Source organism: Anabrus simplex, chromosome 2 (genome assembly GCF_040414725.1).
Source record: "Anabrus simplex isolate iqAnaSimp1 chromosome 2, ASM4041472v1, whole genome shotgun sequence".
Classification (NCBI taxonomy): domain Eukaryota; kingdom Metazoa; phylum Arthropoda; class Insecta; order Orthoptera; family Tettigoniidae; genus Anabrus; species Anabrus simplex.
In genome coordinates, this window is record NC_090266.1 from 1,043,706,602 (window position 1) to 1,043,721,515 (window position 14,914).

At 40.7% G+C, this 14,914-nt stretch overlaps 1 long non-coding RNA gene across 2 annotated transcripts in view; it reads right to left on the reverse strand.

Annotated features, from left to right (window-relative positions):
- Positions 1 to 2,396: 2,396 nt before the first annotated feature.
- LOC136863275 (uncharacterized) overlaps positions 2,397 to 14,914 on the reverse strand; it is a 199,107-nt gene continuing 186,589 nt past the window's right edge. For both annotated transcript variants that reach the window (XR_010859184.2, XR_010859185.2), the window contains one exon: positions 2,397 to 2,764. This is a non-coding gene — a long non-coding RNA (uncharacterized lncRNA). The remainder of the gene's footprint in view (positions 2,765 to 14,914) is intronic.

The window sequence follows — 14,914 nt, forward strand, 5'->3', positions numbered from 1 at the left end:
TCTACAATCTGTACAAAAATAGTCTGCGGTGTCAAGAATCGATGACTATGAAATAGGAGGAGCAATCCACAAAGTAATGAAGCAGGATTGTAGTTTGTACAATCTTCTCAATGTTTATACAGAACAATCGGTACGGGAAACCAAAGACGAATTTGGAAAGCGAATCTCATACAAAGGAGAGGAAATAAAAACTCTGAGATTTGACGATGATATTGTTATTTTATCTGAATCTGCACAAGATATGAAAATATTGCTAAATAGAATGGAGACAGTCTTGGAGAAGGAGTAGAAGATGAAAATAAATACATTTAAAACAAAAATTATGGAGTGCAGTCGAATGAATTCAGTTGATGAAGGAAATACTGGATTAGAGAACGAAGTTTTAAAGGAAGTAGATGAATATTTTTGCTTGGGTAGTGGAATAATTAACGATGGTAGTAGTAAGGAGGACAAAATGCAGACTAGCACAAGCAAGGAACGCTTTCCTTACGAAAGGAAATTTGCTCAGTTTGAACACTGATATCGGTATTAGAATGATGTTTCTGAAGACATTCGTCTGGAGCGTGGCACTGTCCGGAAGTGAATCATAGGCAATAACTGTCTCAGGAAGAAAAGGATAGAAGCTTCTTAAATGTGGTGTTACAGAAGAATGATGAAAGTGAGATGGCTTGGTCGAGTCACGAATGAAGAGGTACAGAATCGAATTGGCGAGAGAAGAACGACTTGGTGAAATTTGACCAGAAGAGGAGATATAATGATAGCGTACAACTTAAGACACCCAGGACTGGTTGACTTGGATTCTGAGGATAGTGTTGCCGGTAACAGCGGTAGTGGAAGACCAGGGCATGAATATGACAGACAGGTTAGAGTAGATGTAAGATGAAGAAGTTATGTAGAAATGTAAAGTTTAACACAGGGTAGAGTGGCATGGAGAGCTGTGTCAAACTAGTCTGTGGACTGATGAACCAAAGAACAACAAGGTGATCTACTTTGTCAAATTTTTAACGACAATAACATAATCTCTCTTCAATTAAAATCTAAGAACGTATTGTTATTTATAACAGTGAATATATATTAATAAATTATGGTCCAATTTTTCGCTTCAACACGGAAAATGCCAATTCTTGTATTAATTTTTGAGGTGGTAAAGCTAGTTTACTGGTTCCTCATTTACAAACTTAACATATTGAATGATCCCAGCTGAAGAAGTTTCCTCAAAGTTCAACAGATGGATGGTAGTAAAATACGAAATCGTATTTTGAATTTAAGAAAAGGACCTGTGGACTTTTGTAAAATCTCAGAACGTGACGACACTGAATTTCTTGAAATATCTTTGAATATTTATCCCCATAATACGTGCATATTCAGTTCTGTCGTTGTCAGCGTATAGCGTCATTTGGAATGGTTTATGAAATGCCTAAATATGTTAGTATCTAGAGATGCTTGTGTTCAATACTAAATAATTTAATTGGAGGGCTGGAGGAAAGAGGACATTCTGGCTATACTTGTATTCTCCGTGAAGGAATGTAACGGACTTTTTTCAAAACTTCACTCCGTTTCCAGGAGCATGACAAATAGAACATTTAACTGTCTTCACAATTTTTTAAATATTTCCTCCAGCCAACCAATCGTGTATTAAATACGGTTGGACCCACACTTACAACAAAATTCGCTCAAGTTTGAATCTATGTAAATTCTTAACACAGCCTTCCATTGTTTTTGTTGAGTGTTGTTTAATGCTGCAGCTATGTACATCTTAAACATCCACATCCATAGCATTTCTTGATAGTATTTTATTTCGAATTATTTATGTATCACTGTTTTTGATATGTGTCTTTCTTCTTTATGTTATTTTACCTAGGCTAGGTCGAATCATGTCCTGTGTAGTTTTTAAACAACTATGTAGCTTTTTAAGAAGACTTGTTATTAAATGGCAAACGTGTATTGAACAAATGGACATTATACATTTCATTTCTTTCAGAATTTCATCTTAGATATTTAGTCAATACGGAACCGGAATTAAGTTCATTACTTGCAACCACGAATATACACGACAAATTTTATTCAACATAAAATCTATTTATTCTTAAATCAGAAACAGTATTGAGCAGAATAACAATGATCGTTAGCCCTTCGCTAAATTCATACTATAGTTTGCATGAAATATCCCACATCACGACATCTGCTGTGTTGTTGATCAAATTAGAAAGGCAATGAATTTCATTTTACAAACCTAAAATTATGGATTTTTATATACACTTCGAGGTATTACATAAATAGAGTGTATTTTAATTTCTTTCATTCTAATTGCAGGAGAGTGGCGTGACATAACAAGGATATTTTATTGTCTTTCATCACTAATTATAACGACATGTAGTTCAAGAATACATCACCGCTCCATTTTCTTAAACACTTTATGCTATACAAACACTACTTTAAATCTATCTTCACAGGGTACACCATGTACAAACGGTTATGAAATTGAGTACAATTTCGAAAAGAGAAGATCCTCACTATAAGTCTTTAACATCATGAAAGAAAGGAAATATCTATGTATTAACATTTTTAATGGAATGGCAATGAAAGGCTGATTTTGGAGTTTCGATACCATGACTCTCAATAATATGTCTTAAGTTCTTGATTTCTTGATTTTGTATTCGACAAAATTGTTGAATTTCTTTCAATTTGGATAGTAACCGTAGATGACGTCTCTTCTCTTTTTCCAGCATTTTGTCCGATTGGGCCTTCACTGTCCAAACAATACCTGAAATAGAAATCAATACGTAAGTGTATAATGACAGTATAGTTACATATGGTGATAATGTGAGGAGAAAATTCTCAAAGTTCGTACAAATCAAGAATCTTAACTCCCTCAAACTATCATTCAATCAAGTTTATTTTCATTTGACACTAAATTTGATAATTGAGACAATTGGAACTGACGTAGTAAAAGTTGGTCGGCGTTGTCAGGCACTGTAAGTGGTTGAGCGCTGGAAGTGGATGACCATCCTGAAGGGTTGATGTAAAATTCTGAGTGTTGAGTACAGTATATCTGTCCGGAATGGTTTGTGCATTCGGCCTGTGATAATCAACACATGGAAGTGAATCATCTGATTTCTTCAATATAGAAAGTTATGGGCTGGTCTATAGTCTCTACGATGGAACTTGCTGCATCATTAATTGAAACTCGTATTCTGCAGTGTTGATTTGACTGGGTCGAATAAATAAATAAATAAATAAATAAATAAATAAATTCATGAATTAATTAATCAGTCACCAATGATCTGCGTTTAGGGGAGTCGCCCAAGCGGCAGATTCATTCTCTGTTGTTTGCCAAGATTTTTCTTCAATAACTCCAAAGAATTCGAAAATTTATTGAATATGTCTCATGGTAAATTATTCTAAGCCCTAACTTTTCTTGCTATCAACAGATAGTTGTCCCAATTTGTCCCCTTGAATTACAACTTTATCTTCATATTGTGATTGTGAACTTTCCTACTTCTAAAACATCACTCATATTTATTCGTCTACAAGTGTTATTCCACGCCATCCCTCCACTAACAGTTCGGAACATACCACTTAGTCGAACCGCTCGTCTCCTTTCTCCCAAATCTTCCCAGCCCAAAATTAGCAACGTTTTCGTAACGCTACTCTTTTGTCAGTAATCACCCGGAACAAATCGATCTCCTTTCCTTTGGATTTTTTGCAGTTCTCGAATCAAGTAATCCTAGTGAGGGTTCAGTACACTGGAACAATACTCTAATTGGGTCTTAATATGAATTACATTCTTCCTCTCTCTCTCCCTTACATCCTTACCACAACCAATAAATACCCTCATAACCAAGTGGACATATCTGTAACCTTCATTTGCAAACCCGCTCATGTGTTTACCCCAACGAAGGTCTTTCCTTATATTAGTACCTAGGTGCTACAGTGATCCCATAAGTAACATCCACTCCATTAAGGCAGTATTTACAATTGAGAGGACTGTTCCTATTAGTGAAACTCACAACCTGACTATTAACCGGCTTTATCATCATACCATTGCCTGCTGTCCATCCCAGAACATTGTCGAGATCTTTTTTCAGTCGCTCGCAATCTTGTGGCTTTACAGTATAACATCACCCGCAAAAAAATTATCAGATTCGAGTACTTTACTCATATCGTATATACGTATAAAACTTTCTTCAGCTTACTCCAGATATTTCTGATGTCGCTGGAGTCACCTAGGCCCAGTTTTTGGTTTTGGCCGGGGGTTTAAGACCGGATGCCATTTCTGACTTCACATGATTCTTGAGATGAAAATCTAGACCCAGAACTGACCGGGATTCGAACCTTCAGCCTTATAAGAAAACATAAAGGCCTTAAGGAATTCCCAACTTAATTATTACAGGATCAGATACAGCTTCACCTATTCTAATTCTCTGAGTTCTATTTCCTAGAAATATAGCCACACATTCTGTCACTCTTTTGACTAGGCCAATTGAACTCATTTTTGCCAGTAGTCTTCCATGATCTGCCCTGTCGAAACTCTTACGTAGGGCAATCGCGATATAGTCCATTTGATCTCCTGAATCTAAGATATCTGCTATATCTTGCTGGAATCCGACTTGTTGAGCTTCAGTGGAATAATATTTCCCAGTCTCAATCGAGTAAGCAGTGTGGACGAATGTGCTGAGTGTGTGCTGAAGTATGGGGATAGCGCTAGAACCCTATCGAGTGAGGATTGGAAGTTGGCAATGCAGGAGGAAGAAGAAAACGGACTCAAGGGTGAGGAAGTAGGGGTGATGGCAGAGCTGCTGGTGGCGGTGGTTCTATCAGCGCTGCTCATAGTAGGTGGAGTAGAGTTAAACCCAGGGCCAGGCCCAATTGGTGCCCTAGGGTGTGAAGAGATAGAGGCGCTAAAAGAAGTGGTGAAGGAGGCGTGTCAGATAGACCAACTGAAGGAGATAATACGTGGTAATTAAAAGGAGCTAAAGAACTTGAAACAGTGCGTTAAAAGTGAGGTGGACGAGCTGAAGGAAAAGGTGGGGAGAAATGAGGCGGAGATGGAGGAAATGCGATTGAAAGTCCAGTTACTGGAGGGGGAGGTGGCGAAAATAAAAATAGAACTGGTCGATGGGATCCAGAAACGAATGAGGAAAAATATTTTTATGTACGGAGTTGAAGAAGAAGCGAAAGAAGATAAGGTGGCATTAGTTTATAAGGTAGTGATCTTGATTTGGGACAGAATGAAGATCAATTTTAGTGAAGTAGATATTGATGAGGCATAGAGGGTGGGAAGAGTGAAAGGCGGAGGTGGGAGACCAATTTAAGCTCACGCTGATATCTACTCTGATGGCGAACATTGTCCTAAGGAACGCAGGGAATTTAAAGGAAGAGAAGATATGGTTGAAACAGGTTATAGGTAGTGAAGCGAGCAGAGAGTTGAAAGTGTTAAGAAGACACATGTGGTGTGCGAGGAATCAAGGGTTGAGAGCGTTCATTAGGGGGAATAAGTTGATGGTGGGAAATGGCCGCTGGGTAAGAGAATGGTCAATGGAAAGTTTGCAACATATGGACCAAAATTACCTACAGACGATTAGGGAAAAGAGAGCGCCAGGTGCGACCAGAGAAGAGGAGAGCTCGGCGGTGGATGATGGAGAAATAGCTGTTGGCGAGGGGAGGAGCGAGGACCAGCGCGAAGAAAGAAGATGAGGCAAGAGTGAGGATGGCCGTGAAGAAGAAGAGGACAATCAGCGAGCAGAGAGAGGCGTGAACAGTTGTGCACCACCGGAAAGTGCTGTAGTGGAGGAGGTGGCAAGTAGCCGGAGAGAGGTAACGACCAGGACTAGAAGTGTAAGTCTAAGAGATCTGTGGGGAAAGAAAAATAAAGGGCAGGAGGAGAGGGGGAGCAAAGAGTCTGCAAAGATGTCTAAGAAGGGAGAGAGCAGAGAGGAAACAGAAGGACTGCGTAGAAATAGAAGTAAGTTAAATAACGCTGCTGAGGTAAATAGAAATGAGGGCGGCAAGGAGGGGGTAGAGGAGGGTAGTAGGTAGCTAGTGTGTAAGATAGGCGTTATAAATATTGAAGGGGTGGGAAGTAAGTTGGGGAATGAAGAGGTTTGCAAGATGGTAGAGAGTTTTGATATAGTTGCCCTCCTATAGACATGGCTAAAAGAAGGGATAAATCTAACCTGGAAGGGGTTCGTGATAAGGAATAAAATGAAGAAAAAGCAGGGAAAGAGGAGGAGGAATTCTGGCGGAATTTCATTATTAGTTAAAGAAGAGCTAAGTGATCAAGTTACAGTTATAGAAAATGAGCTAGAAGAGGTTTTATGGGTTAGGTTTAAAATGGGGGGCTGAAAGGAAGAATGTGTGTTTGGGTTTTATATACAACCCACCAAGGGGATCAATATATGCGAATGATTACTTCTTTGATGGTGTAATGGAGGAAATAAATATTATTAGTGGAAAGTACGAAGAGGACGGATTGATTTTGTTAGGGGACTTAGATGCAAGAATTGGATGCTCTAGTCCAGAGTATGGTAAAGAGAAAAGGAGAATAAAGATGTGAGGTAGGACAAGTGAAGATACAGGGAGAAATGTTTACGGACAGAAGTTGTTAGAAGTATGTGGGGCGTGTGACTCGTATATTCTAAATGGGTGGTGGAAGGGCGATAGGGAAGGAAAAATGACATATACTACAAATGAAGGAGGAAGTGTTATTGATCTGATTATGAGTTCGGAAGATATGTTGGAGAGAATTAACAGGATGGAAGTGGTTGATTGGGTTAAATCCCACCACTCCCCGGTATATATAATCGTGAATAAGAATGGGGGTACAGAAGAGAGGGGTTCGGGAAGAGGGGGGGGGGGGTGAGAGAGGCCGCAGAGTCTCTAAGTATATCTGGTCAGAGGAGGGTAAAGCGAAGTTAACCATACCTGGAAGAGGAAGAATTCCAGATCATCAGGGTGGGGATTGAGGTAGCAGTGGAAGGTAATAATATTGACAGGGCAGTAGAGCTACTGCAATATCCGGGGAGGAAAATAGCGGAGGAGAAATCATACAGGAATAAGACCAGAGAGTTAGGGGAGGGTTTGTTTCGATAAGGAATGTAAGGCAAAAATGAAGGCAGTGATGAGAGCTTTGGCTGAGTTCAGGAAACATGGTGGGGGGGGGGGTTAAGGGAAAAATTCTGCAGGTTGAGGAAGGAATTCAAGAAAATGATAGGAGAGAGGAAAAAGGTATGGCAGGAGGCTCAAACGGAAGCTTTAAATAGGGAGTGTAAAACAGGGAAGGAGATAAGGTGTGGGCAAGCGTTAAAAAATTAATAGGGGGACGAGTCGAGAGACGAAACCGAAAATCGAATATGGAACATGGGTAGAGTATTTCCAGGAACTATTAGGCGAACAGGAAGGGTGGGTAAGGGTTGACGGAGGTGATAAGGTGGAAAGGGGGTTAGAGAGGGGCTGCCAAGACTTGGAAAAGAGAATAACAGGTGAGGAGGTGATATGAGTGATAAGGAAATTGAAGATCAGGACTGCGGGAGGGGAAAGTGGGATAAATAATGTGTACTGGAAGGAAGTATAAAAAAACAAGCAGATGATAGAGAGTTTGGTAACATTCCTAAACAAGATATTTGAACGGGCGAGATTCCCTAAAGAATGGCAGAAGGGGATTATATGTCCTCTTGATAAAAATAAAGGGGAGAGGACAAATCCCAGTAATTATAGAGGTATAACCCTGCTGGACTCCCTGAGCAAGGTGTACACGGGTATTCTAGCAAATAGGTTGAGGAAGTGGGCATAGGATTATTCAATTCTATCGAGTTTTCAAAATGGAGTCAGGAAGAGGAGGATGACGCCTGATAATTTAATGATTGTGAGAACTATAATTAATAAATATGTGAGAAACGTAGGCGCTAAAGTGTTTATTGCTACAATTGACTTCCAGAAGGCGTTCGATACAGTGAGCAGGGAGGCCCTGTTTGAAAGATTGGGGAGGGTTGGGGTGGGAGAGAAGATGAGAAGAGCGATCAGAAGTATATACGAGAAAGTCTATTGTAGCATCAGGGTGGAGGAAGGGGTGGTGAGTGGAATGATTGAGTCGAAATTTGGGTTGAAACGGGGATGTAAATTGTCGCCAATTCTTTTCCTATTGTTTATTAACGACCTACTAGGTGGCCATGTAGAGAGGAAATGGGCTTACCCGGTACTAGGCAATCAAGAAATTCCAGGATTGATATTTGCGGATTATGTATTGTTGCTGTCTTTGACAGCGGGGGGTCTGAAAAGAAGTTTGAATGAAGTAGGGAGTTTTGCGAAGAAATGGTCATTGAAGATCAACAGTAAGAAGTCTAAGGTGATATGCAGGAAAGGGAATAAAAAGAAACCGGGGGTAAAGTGGGTAATAAACAGGAAGTGATGGAGGTGGTGGAAAAGATGGAGTACTTGGGGGTGATGCTGAGTAGAAATGGTAGCTGGATGGAGCAGATTAGGCGGGCCAAATGGAAAGGCCAAGCGGCACTCTCAGTAACTAGGATATTGGCAAATAAATTTAGGGAGGTGTTTAATGCGTTGGTGAAGAATAAAATGCTGTATGCTTCGGAGGTCTGGGGCGTAGAAAAGGAGCAGGTAGAGAGTAGGTTCTGCACGATTGTTATGGGCCTGCCCTTGTGCAGGTGTGAAGATGCTGTGTAAAGAGTATATTAAGATTGATATATTAAAAAGAGTGCTTGGTTACTGGTGTAGATTAAGAGAAGGTGAAGAGGACCTGATTCTACAGTCGGGCTACCAAAGTCAAATGGAGGACAATTATGGTGATTACTGGGTGGACAAGGTGAAAAATACCTTAGATAGACTAGTGTTGGGCAAATTTTATAATTTTAAATGGGGCACGCATTGGAAACACGTGATTAAGAGGGCGAGAGATATTGCTGACCAAGAGCTGAAGGCCGAATGCCGGAAGAGGGCTACCCTAAAAATATTTCTGAGGGTTAATCACATGGTAAATTTGAGAGTGGTAAATGTAAATAGGGGGAGAGAAGAGGGCTAATCTGGTGGTTGTTAGGTGTATATGTTAATAAATGTTGGACGAAGTTAAAAGTAAGTACGTTGTGCTTATTATGTGGTGAAGAAAGGAAGGACTTTCATTTGCTGACGGAGTGTAAAGAATCGCTGGCAGAGAGGCGGGTGTTTAATAAACATCAGTTGGAGTGGATTTCTCATCCGTGCAATGGAGACAGGCTTTTGAGATGGTTAGTGGTGGAAGGGAAAAGTACTGGAAATTTGTGTAGGTTTTTGACAAAAATCAGAAACAGATGTACAGCAGTCTTAAAGGCAAAGTCTCAGTTGTGCCAGGAGGAGGAAGATCATAGTAGTGGTTTGTCATGACACAGGCAGTGTGTTAAATTAGTGAATCAGCACAGTGGAATTGTCGGCATTCCTAGCTGCTGACTAGCAGTGGGAAGTGGGGAGGGTAGGTGCTGGCGTGTGCCGCCACAAGGAGGCATACTGGCATATGTAATAGATGCTAGATCAGGAGGGATCGGGTGACACATGCCAACACGTACCCAGAAAGTGAGGTTGTTTAACCTGGGGTTGCCGTACTTTGCCTATTTAATTTTCCATTTAGCTCAGCGGGCCGCGAGGCCAGTGGACTAACTTTTTCCTTGTTTTTTGTGTTTAGTGTTGTTATGCCCACCAGCGTGGGGTACCATTGTATCTTTATAATGCATTATCTATGTAATCTTGGTTTCATTGTTTTTTGTTTTTGCTTGTAACTTTCTTAGTTTTGTATGCTTGTTTTTTCCAATTGAGAATTTCCATTTTCTCGGTTAAGATCGATTAGGTTGTGAAACTGTAAGATCGGGAGAAAAATAAAGGTTTACTTACTTAGAATAATATTTCCTGAACTCGAACTGCCTTCTATCGAACCAGTTATTAATTGAGCAAACATGTCTAATATAATCAGAAATAGTGCATTCCCAATATTTATAAGCAGCATACGCAAAACTGCTGTTTGAATACTTCTGCCTTCTGTATATCCTGTCCCACTCCCGTTGTTCATTAATGATTCCTGGAATGGCCTTACTGGAACTTGTTTCTGCCTTTAAACATACATACCCTTCCATTTTTCACTAATATTTGAATGACTGCCAATTATGCTTGCTGTCGTGTTATCCTTAGCTGAGTTCTTCGCTAGATTCAATTTCCGGGTAAGTTCCTTCATTATCCCCTTACTTCCACAAACATGTCTAATTGTATTTCCTTACAATCCGCACCTCCTTAGCTTTTTTATTTCCCTGTTGTAGAATAGCGGGTCCTTATCATTTTTACCACCTTGAAAGGTACATACTCGTTTATACATTCCTTAAAAATGCTTTAATCCCATCCCAGAGTACGCTTACATGTTCATTATCGTTTTCCACCTATTCTTCCATCTAGTTGGTTCCATCGCTCTCTGATTCAGCTGTTCTTCCCAGATAAACTTATTTGCCATTTCTTGATAATGTTTCTGTCGTTCGCATTACCTTCCCAATTGACGTTTGGTAAATTGAGGTCACCCGCTACAAATACGTTCCTTTCGGTATTTTTTCCCACATAGCCGATTATCTAATCAAATAATTCCGAATCAGCGTCAGGGCCTTCCTTTCCCGGTGTGTATATTGTAAAAATATCAATTTGCCTATTATCATTAAAGACGAGCCTTACGCATAGAATTTCATGTTTGTCAGCTTGAACTTGTTGGTAGCTTACAAAGTCTTCTTCTACTAGAATTAATACTCTCCCTCCTTCCATTCCTATCGTATCTCCACGATAAACACTCCAGTTCCGTGAGAAAATTTCTGCATCATCATAACATTTCTCAGTCGTGATTCATCTCCTGTTACAACATCTGGTAAATTTATATCTATGGATTTACTTATTTTTATTCCTTTCTTTACATTACTTCTAGAGTTCAACACTAACAGGTTTATATCATCCCTACTTGACTTCCAGAACCCTGTACCCTCTTGGCTGGCATGGCTGGGTGAACTGAACTTTCTGTCTACTGGTAAACATAACACTTGCCTGAAGGCTTGTAGATTGTGATATTACTGTGGTAAACTTCGTGTTTCTTTAACAATCTACTTACCTTTGGGTTAATATCATGTTTAACAGCTGTAGTACATGACAGTAAGCTGAACATCGGATGGACTGGAGTGAAAACTGAAGTGACAGGGCCGATGATTTGTATACTGCGTAGGTACTGGTATACTACTAAATAAGTCAAAGTAATACAGGAAGACAGCTCATATGAAGGGGCGAGCAACATATGCTAAGGAGAAAATGAATGAAAACTATCACTTGATTTGAGGTCTATGTTCCACTGTATATACACTATGTTCCAATATATTTACACCGAGTACCGATAATGCTGTTTGTATTGAAAGGTTACCTGCTTTATGTTGCGCAGGTTACGTTTCAAACTCTTTCGACTTTGAGTTAGGGGAAATTGGAAATGATAATTCCCTCTCTTTTCTAAGTGTCTGTAGTTTTCTTGGCAGATTGCTTATATAGAGAGTTTGTTACACAGCGTTGCACCTTCCGTGGTTTTTACATTCGTATAGGCCTAGATACTCGGCACAGTATTTCATACACAGTAAATTGCACTTCAGGATCAGTATCATAACTTCTCCTTACCTTTTATTTCCTTACCTTCTTATCCTTTTTCTTCACAGAGTACGTTATTTTATTTTGTTGATTTTTCCGTGAAGAAGAGTAAAGAATGGCTAAGGAATGCAGTTGTAGGGACTGCAGGTGTACGCGGACATTAAATAGACTGAGGGAAGTGTTTGAGGGAGATAGTTAGGATGTGGTAAGTGTACAACACAGACAGGAATGAAAGGAGGAAGCTAGAAGGAAGGTGTGTAATGTTTTATGGGAAAAGAAATTGAGTGCAAAGTGCTGTATTCAGGGGTAGAATTAAGGACAGGTATCGGTGAGAAGTCTGTATGAGTTGCTGCAGTTAGAACAGTAGAGAGAAGATGAGAAACAGGGAAGTGTTGCAGAGAAGGGGCTAAATAAGAAGGAATGAAACGTAGAAGTAGGAAATGTAGAGTAGAGGATAGGAAAATGGAGGTGGAACATGTTCATAGGTGGGAGAGAAGGGTGAAGGAAGTAGGTTCTGCCGTCATCAGGAGAAATAGTGGTGACCAGAAGGTGAGGGGATCAAATACGTTTGGGAGGGTTGAAGCTCTGGTTACGGAAGACTCCATTGTTACGCATGTGGGGAAAATATAAGGAGGACGGATTACCAGGTTAAAGTTTTACCTAGCAATTAGACTGGGACAGATATTGAGGAAAGTAGAGGGAAAGACGAGGATAAGGAGGAGGCGGTAGATTTTCACTCTTGTACCAACAGTATAAGGAAAGCAGTTATAGGTAGCAACATCATTGGGCATGTGTTGGATCTGGTTAATGTAGCACCGGAAAAGTTTAAGGGAGTGTAGATTTTTATCAGTGGGATATTGTGTATGAGGGATACTGGCTGGTGATTTAAACGAGACTATGAAGTAGACATGTATGAAAATGGGTGCGAGTGTTGTAGATCCTAATGTGCGATTATGAGATAGGGATCTGCATACACGAAGCTGAGAGTCAACTAACGATGGAATAAACGTGTTTGTGTTAAACTGCAGAAGTACTGTAAAAAAATCAATCAATAAGTCAATACTGACCTGCATTTAGGGCAGTCGACCAGGTGGAAGATTCCCAATCTGCTGTTTTTCTAGCCATTTCTTAAATTGTTTCAAAACATTGGTAATTTATTGAACATCTCCCTTGGTAAGTTATTCCAATTCCCAACTCCCCTTCCAATAAACGAATATTTTCCCAAATTTCTCCTCTTGAATTCCAAATTTATCTTCATATTGTGATCTTTCCTATTTCTACACAAATTTAGGCAACTTTTAAACATTTCCAATGGAAATCCTCAAGAAAGCTACAAATCTGCGTTGTAAATCATGCAACAATAATTTCAATACTTTATACACTCATCTATGCAGACTACTTGTACAGAAAAGAAAGGGCTCCGTCAGAAAAAAATGAGCTATCGGAGACACAAGGAGAAAGCCACGAATAGAAATGTGGTAAATGAAAGACTCGCTAGGCCTCGTGTGTCATACTATCATCGAGGTGGGAAAAGAACAAGAGTTGACCGAGGGTGGTCAATAGGAAGGAGTATAGGTGACTGGCAGAAATAAATGGAATCAATTGAGATTCAGCTCGGGACCCGTGTTTTCACAAACGTCACGCAATGTGCGTACACCTGAAGGACTCCATCAGCGAGGCTGGAGAGGATGGGGTGAGATATGCAGAAGGATTGACAGGATTTAAGGATTAGGATTCCATATCGTTCTTGCTAATCAGTTCACAGTTAGATGACCAGCATCTCCTGTCAGACTGAGACATGACCATGATGTGATTGGGAATTGAACATGGAGAACAAGAAAAATTAGGAACGTAGAATGAAAAAAGATGAAAATAACAGAATTTGAAAAAGTTTTAATAAAACCTGGATGGGTACAATAGTCAAACGCAGTGACTTAGCGGGAACTAGGCAGTAAACAGTACCGATTGTATAAAAGCGGACTAAGGTCCCCTATTACAGTAGGACACTGACGGCGACACCGGTGGCGACACCAGTTGACGCGGGCGTTGGGTTTTATGGATCTTAATTTAACATGGCGTCTACTGTAACGTACGCGTAGGAGTGCTCTGTCTATATCTCGCAGAAGCCGCAAAACTGGTAGCATATTTGTCCTGCAAGTGTGTACTAAGCGATCTCGTAAAGTGTGGTTCGAGTTGGACATAAGTCCGTCCAGAAAGTTAATAAGCGGATTAATGCTTTTGAAGCAACGATGAAGGACTTTGAGACGCGCCTTCAGTTGTTAACCAGCTCTGCCAACCCCAGGGATGAGTCCCTATACTCGCTGAGTCAGGATTTTCGAGACTTCCGAGGCGCCATCTCCTCCGAACTTGCCGTGCTGAAAGAAGAGCTGTGCAAGTTATCACGGCAGCTCGACCATCAAGAAGCACTCATTGATGAAGGAGAGCAGTACAGCCGTAGAAACTGCCTCCTAATCCATGGAGTCTCCGAGGAACCACGGGAGGATATTTACGAAAAAGTTAGGGAAACCTTCCGAACGAAGTTGAACGTGGACTTCACGATGGAGAGCTTCGACCGGTGTCACAGGATTGGGCGGCCTCAGCGCTCAGCAGCTGACGTGGTATCTACAGGCAGGCGCCCAATAATAGTTAAATTTACCCGTTACCACGAACGTGAGCGAGTGTGGAAGGCGAAGCGGCTCCTGAAGGGCACAAAGGTACTCATCACAGAGTCCCTCACCAAAACCCGAAAGTGCATATTAAACCTGGCTAGGGATCACTTCGGGCCATCCCGCGTATGGACCCAAGACGGACGCATCGTAATTCACCTGCCTAATGGGACGAAAAGATCCATCACCACTGTCGCGGAACTGGATAGCAAAAAAAATCTGCGAGATAACTGTGATAATTAAAATGGAACAGCACAGCTCGATAGTGCATCTGCTTGTTATTCATAAGTGTTTTGTAAGTGTATTATGTGTGTGTCTGTGTGTGTGTTAGTGGCAGTCACTGTAAGCATTTATCAGGATGTCGAATTAAGTTGCATGCTATTTCTGTTCTACTATTTCGTTAACATTCCGTTATTCAGCTGATCCAGAGCTCTGTACCTGACACTGACCTTGGCAACATTCCCCCTCTCACCCCATAGCAAATCACCACCGGCCTGCTCCTCAAACAGGCATTATCTCCCTCCACCAACTGTTTACAGTGTTGCCATGTCAACGCACTCTCCTTGGTAGCGCACTTCGACGAAATTCAAGTCATAATGAGGGAAAATAAT